The following is an 11,102-nucleotide window of genomic DNA, read 5'->3' on the forward strand; positions in this document are numbered from 1 at the left end:
CAGCCCGGGCACAAACACAAGTCTGGCCTTCAAGCAAAAGGCACACAAACACCATCCACTCGTATATTGATAGGGGAGAGACTTGAAAAGAAGGCAGCAATCACTTCTAATGTCCAACCAGTTTCTTGGTTCCAGAACCACCTGCACGCTTAGGTCAGAGGAACTGAAGCGTCACTAAATGTCAGCTTCGCCATTGTCCTGAGCTAATGTGAGAGAAGAGACCTTCCTTCCTTCCTCTCTCCCCAAACATCTAATGCTACTCCCTGGTGGAAGAGGAAAGGTCACAGGAAGAGGAGAAAGCCAGAGCCTCACAGGCAAGAGGGAGAAGCAGACATAACCACAGCAAAGTGAAGCTCTGACGAGAGGCAGGGCAAGGAAGTCTTCACAGCAAAGGGCCCTTCTCGCTGGAAATACAGATGGGGCAGGCATTTGCCAGACAGAGAAGCGGGAGGAGGCAGAGTATTCAGGCAGAGGAAATAGCACGTATGAAAGCACAAAGCGATATAATTAGATTTCTGTTTTGGAAGAATTACTTGGCCCTGGTTAACAGATTCGGAGAGAGCTGAAGCAGTAAATGTGAGCAGGTGCGTCGTGTGGCGGAAAGAGCACTGCACCAGCAGTTAGGGCTTCTCAGTTCTGGGACCAGCTTGGCTACGGACCAGCTGGGTGTCCTTACACAAGCCTCTTAACCTCTCTGACCTCAGTTCCTCATGGATAAAATGAGAAGGCTCGATCAACTAGTTTCTAAGATCCTCTTTGCACACATGTTCTATCATTCTAACTCTTCCTGCGGATACTTCTTTAAATTATGTTCTTTATCATATTTATGCACTGAGTCCTTTCATGTGAATAGCACTTTACAGTTTACAAGAGTATTTTCCATGCAATATCTTTTGACCTTCACACTCTCGTGAAGGTGATAGCTACATTGCCACTCTAAATGATCTTGTCCAGTCCATGGCTATAAACACCATCTCTACGGTGATGATGTTCAAGTTTGTATCTGCAGCTCTGACTTGGCTCTTGGAATCCAGATGCAGAGAACCAACTGCCTGCTGCTCTCCTCCACGTAAACATCTAATAGGCATCTCGAAGTTAATATGTCCAACACTTAACTTCTGTTTTCCTTTTCCCAGACCAACTTCTCCTTCCAACTTCTCCACCCTAGTAAATAAAAATTCCATTATTTGATTTTCTCAATGCCAAAATCTTGAAATCATCCCATATTCCACATCTAACCCATCAGTAAATACCATGGTTTCTTTCTACCTGTGCAATGTTTTTGGAGTTTGATTTCTTTTCACCAGCTCCTCCAGTAGCACCTCAATTCAAACCACTCTCTTCTCTCGCCTAGATGTCTGCTCTGCCCGCTTCTATCTTTATACATACAATCTACTGTCCACACAGAAGCCATCCTAAGTCAGAGCCTGTCATTCCTCTGCTCAGAAACCTTCTATGGCCTCCAGCTCAATAGAGGAAAAGCTACATCTTCACCAAGTCCTCCAAGCCCTTCCTTATTTTACCTCAACAACTCTCCCCTCCTTCACTTCTCTTCAGCCTCACCAGACCCTCTACTGTTTCCCAAACACCCGAGGCCACTCAGGACCTTTGCACTTGACGTTCTCTCTGCTATTCTGTCAAATGTCTACATTTGTCATTCCCTCATTTCCTCAGTCTCTGCTCAAATTTCAATTCATTAGAGAGGCATTATGATTCTCTCAAAAATGACAAGTCTCTGTCACTCTCTATCATCATCTCACGTTTTACATACTTATTTATTGTCTGCCTCCCCCGACCAGTATATAAATTCCATGTAAGTGGAGACATTGCCTGCTTTGTTCATCACTATAATCCCAGTCCACAGATGGTTCTTGCTAAGAAGAAGTACATAATGATGATTTAATGAGTGAATTATTATTATTATCCCCATTTTATAGATAGGAAAACTGAGACACAATGACACAACTGGTGATTTTCAGAGCTGAGATTTGAACTTAGAGTTTTCCATGTCAGATTGTTCTCTCCAGCTGATTATTTGTTGACATCTATACTTGCACTTAAAAAAACTTTAATATGTATACTTTAAAATGTATACTAGAGTAAAACACACACTAATTGTTTCCCACTCAGTTAAACACATGGGTCCACTGATTCACACAGCAAGTCTCCAAATCACAACGGAGTAAAGAGATAGCTCTGAAAACCCATACCTCTAAAGTGGTCACCACATGTGCACGTGCATCCTAGCATCATTTTTGTTTCTTGTGCTTTAGTTCTAGCTTTTCTTCTCAGTTACTGAAAAAAATAAATTCCCTTCCAGACTTTACATATTTACCCTCATATGCTATCTCTGGCAACATATGTAAATAAGTATGTACATGCACACACACACACACACACACACACACCATTTTCAAATCTCCTAAACCAAGGGGTGTGACAAGAGAGAAGGAAGGTTGACTTTGTAACTTGCCCTTGGGCTGACACCAGGGGTAATCACATCTCTCTCCCCATGCACTCATTGCCTCTCCACCTTCCTCTTTCCTGTTGTCCTGGCAAACACTGTCAGATTTGGGCTGAGGATGAGTCAGAAGGAAGTGAGGTATGGGAGGGGTGTGAAGATCAGAAGGAAGGACAGAAGTACAGCTGGTCCAGCAGATGACGCCAGGCTTCCTGGTAGATGAACTAGATAAAAGGCACAAGTCAGTTCTAGGCGAGGGGATGGGGTCACCCTCAGGACATTTGAACCCAAGGAAGAACACAAGGTGTGGTCGCCCTTCTTGAAGACATTTGAAAACAAGAGATCTGTGTCTATGATTCTCTCCCAGGACCAGAGTGAAGCCACAGAGGTCCTGGATGGATCACGACAGCACAGACTTTGGCTAAGGAAGCTTAAGGCAGTGTCCTCAGAATCCTGTTACGAAGAGGATCCCCAGTTGTAACCAAGAAGAGGCCCAGGCCCGGCGCTTAGAGGACCTGAGCAGGGCCAGGCCTTAGGAGAGGAGATTAAGAGGAAACTGAAGGAGAAACTGCTGCCTGAGTTGGGGCAGAAACCACTAACGTGGTTGAGGGGTCCAGAAAGACTCCTTTGCCCTGACCAAAGTATCTCTCCTCTGGTGTTCCATAGCCCCTGAAAATCCCCACGGTGGGGGAACAATAGGTAGCCATAATGTCTTATCTAGAACAAGGCAGTCCATAAATTGACAGCACCTTAGCAGGGGGCGGGAACAAACAGTAATTCTCTCCAAACTATCTACTGAGCACACCACTTTATTAAGACCACACAACATACCCAGAACCCTAGCCCATGGGGAGGTCTCATTCAATATATTATTATCGATTGAACCCATGGAGGGACACAGTAGGGGATGACACTGGACTGTGAGCAGGCCAGCTTAGAGGATTTAAACGCCAGGGAAGGGAGTCAGATTTAATCCAACAGGGTAGGCAAGGGGTCACCTGAGATTTGGAGCAGAAGCCTGACGTGATGAGATGGGTGGCAGTGGGAGGAAGTGAGTGAGGGAAGCCAGTCGGGAGACTGTTACAACAACCCTGCAACTCTTTGTGAGACCTTGATGAGAGAAGAGATGACAAAAATAATGAAAAGCCATTACCCACCTTTGCTGCATGAGGTAGGAACCTAAGGGACTAGAATACAGAATAGGGAACTGAGATGAAGAGGAGTTAAAAAATAAAAGATCAAAAATATGGGTGCCCAGGGAAGTTAGGGGTGTCAACCAAATGAAGAGAACTTTTCCCCCTGTCAATGCAGCTGAATGCTAGCTCTGCCCCAAGTTTGGTAAATGGAGGTGGATGGGATGTGCCCTTAACACGCCCTGGTGATGCTGCAGGCAGCTCAGGGCTCAGATATTGGCTAAGAAGCACCTATACTCAGGGAGAGAGGCAGCAGGTTCCTTCATTTCAATCAAATGGAAATTTTTTCCACCTCTGTTATTTGCTCAGGTCTACACTTGAGGCTAGAGAGGGCATACATAAAGGATGAGCAATGCTTAAAGGAGGACCATCTTGTTGAGAGTGTGAGGTGCATGCAAGAAGTAAATAGCAGGTAAATGCCAGATTGGCTGCTCCAGGCAATAAACATCAGACAAGTTCAAGAGAGAGGGAGCCTACGGAGCTGTGACCAGGAAGGCTTCCTGAAGGAGGCAGGAATTGCCCTGGACTTTACAGAAAGTATAAGAGTAGACAGGCACAAGGGAAGGAAGAGATACACTTGGTGGAGTTCTTTGAGAAAGTGAAAAAGTTGATATAAGGGAGAAACAACTATAATCTACTTAGATTTTTTTTTTAAGTTTTGACAAAATTCTCTAAGAAAGTCTCTTTTAAAAGAGTAAGTCACCATAGGGCTAAAGGAGGGAATGATGTTTTCAATCAAGAATAGCAAACGACTTAGATACAGAAAACAAAAGAGCAAATTTTGGCTTCCCTAGATGGTACAATGTTAAAACTCCCTCCTCAAGAATCTGTGCAATGAATGGATGAACAAAATGTGGTATAGACATACAGTGGAACCCTATTCAGCTTTAGAAAGGAAGGAAATTCTGACACATGCTACTACATGGATGAACCTTGAAGACATTATGCTGAGTGAAATAAACCAGACACGAAAGGGCAGTTATTGTATGATTCTGCTTATATGAGGTTCCTAGAATAGTCACATTTATAGAGAAAGAGAGTAGACCAGCGGTTGCTAGGAATTAAGGTGATAGGAAAACGGGGAGTTAGTATTTAATGAATAGAGAGTTTTGGTTTGGGATGATGAAAAGTTCTGGAGATGGATGGTGGTGATGGTTGCACAATGTGAATATACTTAATGCCCCTGAACTGTACACTTAAAAAAGAATGAAGATGGTAAATTTTATGTTATGTGTATTTCACCACAATTTAAAAAAATATATATCATGTGTAAAATGATCTTGTTTATATATATTAAAAAGGAAATATCTTTTTAAAATAGTTAACATACTAAATGTTATATTATGTATCATTACCACTACCACCATAATCAAAAAATCTATGCCAAAGCTGATCGGATTTAACATCTTTTAAATTTTCTGGAGGAGAAAGTCACATGACAAACCTCCACATCTCAGATGACTAACCATGTTCTTTCGGTTACAGAAGAAATAAACTGGCAGGCTTTGACAGTAGAAGGCACCAGAGCAGTTGCCCTCAGTCCCGGGTGGACAATAGTATTGTCTGGGGGAGCTTTTAAAGATATCTATATTTGGACCCCAGCCCTCAGAAGGTTTGAATTAGCTGACCTGGGGTGGGGCCTGGGGGGGGTCAGTGTTTTTTCAAAGCTCCTAGATGATTCTCATCTACAGCCAGGGTTGCCTGCAAAGAGCAGTAAGGACGAAAATCTCAGGCTCCCTGGGCTTGAGTCTAGGTTCTGCCATTTGCCAGCTATGTGATAATCGAGTTACTTAATCTCTCTGTTTCTTAATATTCTCATCTTCAAAACTGGGTGATAATAATTCCTACATCAGAGGGTTGCAGAGAGGATTAAGAAAAATGCTGCACACTTAGCACGGTGCCTGGGGCATTTTAAGAGCTCACTAAATGTGAATTATTTTTGTTATCAACTGAGTTTGTATAAATTGGCAGAAAAGGGGCAGATGAATTTAACATAGCAAGTGCAAATATGTTTAAAAATAAACAAATCCAAATTCTGTGACTAACATCTCTGTCCAAAGCCAGGGCCCACATCTTTGGAAGCATTTTCCCTTCCGGTTCATGAGTTTGAAGTACTGCTTTGCTCCAAAGGCCCAGAGAACATATCAGGCATCAGCAAGAGGAGGGAGAAGACTGAAAATTACTGTGCCCATGCCCTTGTGTTTCTCTAAACACAATATACCTTCCCCTTATCGATCTGTGGTGAGTTCTAGTCACTGAACCTCCTAAGGAATATTCTGACGCTGGAGAAGGAATAAAGATAGAACAATTGAAGGCTGCTGAAGGAAGACAGGCCGTAAAGGTTAGAATTCTCCAAACTGAAAAAAGACACAATGGAAATCAGTAAACTCATCAATAACCAGGAGAAGGTGAACAAGGACTTATTTAACACCAATACTTGCTGGAGGGGAAGATGAATGAGGAACAGTTAGAACAAATAAAATAAATAGGTAATAAACTCGCGAAACACATTGCTCCATGATGTACTGCATGAGGGAAATATAAATGAATTCACAGGGGTCTGGATAAATTAATGTCAGAGATGTAAATGGATCCCCTGGGGAGCTGACATATGCCTACCTTGAAGGTCGGCATCAGGGAAGGCAGTGGGCATGTCCTTTCCAACAACAGACTGGAGAGAGCACGATCAGACCAGGATGTGCATTCCAATTTTCTGTGTCCTTACAGAGGGTTTTGGCAAAGGGTCAGGAATGAATATGAATGTGCTATGTTCGAGGACAGTCAGAAAACTGGTTTGGCTGGAATAAAGGGGCCATGATAGGAAGTAAGAGGGCTTTGTCTGGATATGAAAGACTGGGTTGGGTAATCAAGTGTACCCAGAGTTGGTGCTGACGGTCTCAAATTAATACCAACATCACAGAACATTATGGCTCCTCTAGCCCAACACCTTCCTTTAAAGGATGAGAAACGAACGCAAGATAAGTTCACTTGCCCAAGGTCTTATAGCATATCAACAGCAGAGCAGAGATGAGGATCCTGAGACTTTTCCACTACACCTCATGATGGACTGGATCTGGGGAGGACTTTGGAGAAAGACTATTACTAAATTAATAACCTTGAGTAAGCATCTTAGCTTCTCTCAGCCTCTGTGAAATAACATTGTACTCTCCAGGCCACATTAGCCTGGGGGTAAAAGTAGGGACTTGGTAGAAGTCACAAAGCTGGATTTCTCAGGCTCCACCCCTGCGACGCCTGTGGGAATGGTAACTTTCCCCAAATGCTTCCCAACATTGGTCCTTGTAAGCCCCAACATAGATCTCAGCCAAGTCCTGTTTCCAGTCCTGTCAACAACCCTTGCTTTATCCTTCCTCCTTGCTTTGGTTGTTTTGTATAATGTCCCCATCCTCTACTGATGTCCCAACTGAGTGCCCTCCTGGTGTCCAACAATATTTCTGAGCTGTTTCTTGACGTTTGCAGAGAGTACATTGTCTCCCAGGGTACAGAAACCACTGTCCTTTTTTACTGTTTCTCTCACTGTTTTTTTTTTTTTTTATAGTTTCTTGAAAATGGAACCAAAGTCACTTTTGGTATTTGTTCTGTTCTGCAGCTGTCATGCCTTAGGACTGGGGTCTGGGTTACAGGACAGTCTGAGCAGTATACTCCCTGCTGCGCTCAGAATTCTCCCTCTCCTCCAAAATCAGTTCATTGCTCTTAAGTTTCTCACAATTGTATCCCCGGTGCCTAGCACAGTGTTAGGTATTCAACAAATATTTGTCAAACAAATTAGTAGGCACATTTCTCTTTTCCAGTAGATTATCTCTTCAAACTTAACACGATTTTTTTCCCTAGGAGGCTCAAACCGGCCCCTGCATCCTCATTTACCTCATTCTCCCTGCAGCTTCCAGATGGGCTTGACTGAACCTTAGGGTAAACATGGCTTAGGCTGCATCTAGGACCCTATAAATCTAGGGTGCATGCAATGAGATAATGTAGATAAACGTGTTCAGCATAGAGCCTGGGATATCATAGATAACTCAATACTGTAATTTCTTTTCTTTCCTTTGCTTACTAGGACTCAGAAGGGGGGAAACATCAAAGGCTTCACACAAAGAAATTGATTCAAAATGAAAGCAATTTAGAGTCAGGAAAATTATGGTGTATCCACATCTGGTATAATGTGGGTATTTCTACTTACTGAACCTTAAAAGGGCTACAAAGATTTTATTTATTACAGTTTTACTTTAGACCTCATCTATTTCCAAACAGGATTGAAGGCAAATAAAAAAGTTAGAAAACAAACACTTATGCATAAGAAAAGAAGGAAAAGAAAAGCAAACACATCAATGTTGGGTTAAATTCATGTGATTCAAGAATGGAGAGAATGAAAAGTGAGGCTAGGAACAGAGTGACAGATTTCACGTGCAGGGGCCCAATGGCTGAGAAGGGCAGAGACGGCTGTCAGTAGGTGACCATATCGCGGGTTGCGTGTTTGGCAAGGAGACCAAAGAGGACCAACCGCAGGGGTTCCTGGGAGAGGTGAAGTGCTCGGTGTTCCTTTGATCAATCTAAAAAGAAAGAACAAAGCTAGTTAAAAGGCAACAAAAGAGATATGTTGGTAGGTTTGAACTTGGAAATGAAAAATAGCACTGCTTTGAAGGAGGCAATTTGTACTAATGTGACGGAATGACATTTGAATGTTCACCACTGTTTTTTTCTTCTCTTTTTCCTTTTCTCCATCTCATTCTAGCCTCAAGTCACGGGAAGAGAAAGCCTCCTGGATTTTCTAGACCTTGGGAGTGGCACGAGACGGTAAATCTAGTTCCTATGAGTGGGGAGAGATAGATAGATAGGTACATAGATAGGTAGTAGGTAGAGTCCACCGGAACAAGCTAGAGCCCTAGGAGGGATGTCTCACTTAGGATGAGGAGACATTCATCAGAAGGATGTGATCTGGACTTCTCCAAAGCAAATCTAATGGGTATGTGACCACAACACAGGGATCCCCAGCACCAGTGCAATCTCCATTCAAAAAAGACCAAATATTACCCCAGCCGAGGCCAACTATGAGGCTCATAAAAGCTGCTGACAGACACCACCTTCCACCTACAACACTGCTGGGGGAGCATTTGCAGAAACCTTCCTCCAGGAACTCAATACCACTCCCAAAGAGAAAGGAAAAAACAACTTGCATTGACTAACTTTTACATTAAAAAATGTCAAAGAAATACTGAATTTTATTGAGTATACTTGCAAGGGACTAGAATACATTTTTTGCATGAAGCAGAATAGGGCTCAAAGTTAGAAATTAACTTGAGTTAAAAGAAAATGAAGTTACATGTTTGCACACCATAGTCTGTGGATGTGAGATTCGTACCTCTATTTGTACCTCAATTAACCAGAGCTTTAAGCTCAAGAATAGCCCCAAAATGGAGATGAAAGCTATTTCTAATGGCAAATAGTCCCTGTACACGGAGTGACAATGAAAACAGTAAAAGTAGAACAAGTCTGAAAAGTCTGAAACTGATTGATTTGTATGCCAGAAGCCCTTAAATTCTCTTCTCTCTTCCACCTCTTCTTGGTTGTATGGTCTTGGACGAATCATTTAACTTTCTCTGAGACAAAGAGCTGTGGTGGGAGAATTATGAACATGCTTGGAAAACCACGATGACCTGTACATGTGCCATGCATAATTCCCCTATCAGATGACTGCTTCAGGTCACACTGGTTGCATTTGTCTCTCAGCCCCGAATACAGTATTTGACATGTGCTAAATGTTCCTTATGTGTGTTACACTGAAGTAAATAGGTTGACAACAGCTTGTAAGGTCAAAATACTCTCTGAGAAAATAAAGAATACAAGAAGAGGAATACAGAGAGGAAGGAGAAGAAACAGGGCGGGAACCAGAGCAGGTGAACAGAACAGGACACGGTGAAAAAGTCAGGTGAGAGCACTCCAGAGCCAGCCCCTCTAACTGCGTGACCTTGGGCAAGTTAATTCGTCATTCTGGACCTCATGGGATTAATAACGGTACCCACTTCATAGGATTCATGGGAGGACTAAATAAGTTAGCGTAAGTAAAGTAGCTGGTTCATAGTAAGAGCTCTGTTAATTATTTCTATTATTAGACATATCCACAGGTCATATGAAAAATGGGCACTCTTATTAATAATTAAAGAAATGCAAATGAAAACAAAATACTATTGTCACCTGTTGGCAAATATTATTTTAAAAAATAACTTACAATTCTTGTACCTTTCACATTCTATAAAGATATAAATGAAATTGAGGGGAGGCTGATCGGAGAGGAAAGGATTCTTTTAAGAGGAGATTTCCAGAGAGAGGTGTGTTGAGAGTTGCATGTGCATGGCCACACACACACACACACACACACACACACACACACACAAGGCCGAAATGCCAGTGCCTACCTCTCAAGCCGGTGAGGAGAGATTCAACGGGACCGCTCAGGGTTGCTTGGGAGGCTGAGAGCGAGAGAGTTACCCTGAAAGAGACACAGCAGGAGAGTCTCAAAAAAATACATGAAAGTGCCCAGAACAGAAAGAGTCAGCTTTAAATATTTGCTGTGCTACAGAGAGCACGAGGCCATTTTATGACAGTACCAGTTAAATAAAAACTTTCTTTTCCTCCATCCCACTCCTTCTTCCCCTGCTGTGACCACGGAGGGAAGAGAAACAGCAGGTCGTGAGAAGAAAAAATAAGCCGACCGTTCTCGTTGCCAAAAGCAGACTGCTTGCCTGCAACTGATGCCAGTTGGGAGAATAGGAGAGAAGTCTTATCTTTGAATGAAGATTAAAGTGCTAATAGAATTAACATTCAATTATTGAATTTAAGATTGTGTCTACATCTTAAAGGGATCATAGCATTTTTTTTTTTTTTTAATTTAAGAGTGAGAGCAATTTTTACACTTAGGGATAGGTAGTAAGTTTCCTCCACTAAGTAAGTTTAAAGAGACATGGAAAGCAGGGGGAAAAAAATTGTTTTATTATTTCCTCCTATGAGTCCTGTTTAGTGATTGGATGTTATTTCAGGCAGTGCTCAGCAGTTGCTGTGGATGGCTGTGTTTGCCTGCCTAGCATCCAGCCCCGCTTGTATAAGCACCTGGATTTCTCTGTAGGGAATGACTCCCTCCGCCTTCCCCACCCATGCTACAGGTTGACTAGGCATGTTAATCAAGGTGCCCACTCTCTCTGGCTAAGAGAAGGGTATGTACCCCAGCTAAATTGGACTTTCTCTCCAGACTCTGGGTCCTTGAGGGCAGGACTGGCATGCTGGAGTTAATTTGTCCCAGCACCGATTAGTTCTTTTGTCAGGTCTCTGCAAATTTCCCTGATTCTATGGGCTTCCCCTTCAAGTAAATTCCTTTTCCACATTAAGTAGCCATTGCCAGTTTCTGCTGTTTGTGATGGGGACATCCTAAGCGTCAAACT

This window comes from Pteropus medius, unplaced genomic scaffold, assembly GCF_902729225.1.
Source record: "Pteropus medius unplaced genomic scaffold, Ma_sr-lr_union100, whole genome shotgun sequence".
In the NCBI taxonomy this organism is placed as follows: Eukaryota; Metazoa; Chordata; class Mammalia; order Chiroptera; family Pteropodidae; genus Pteropus; species Pteropus medius.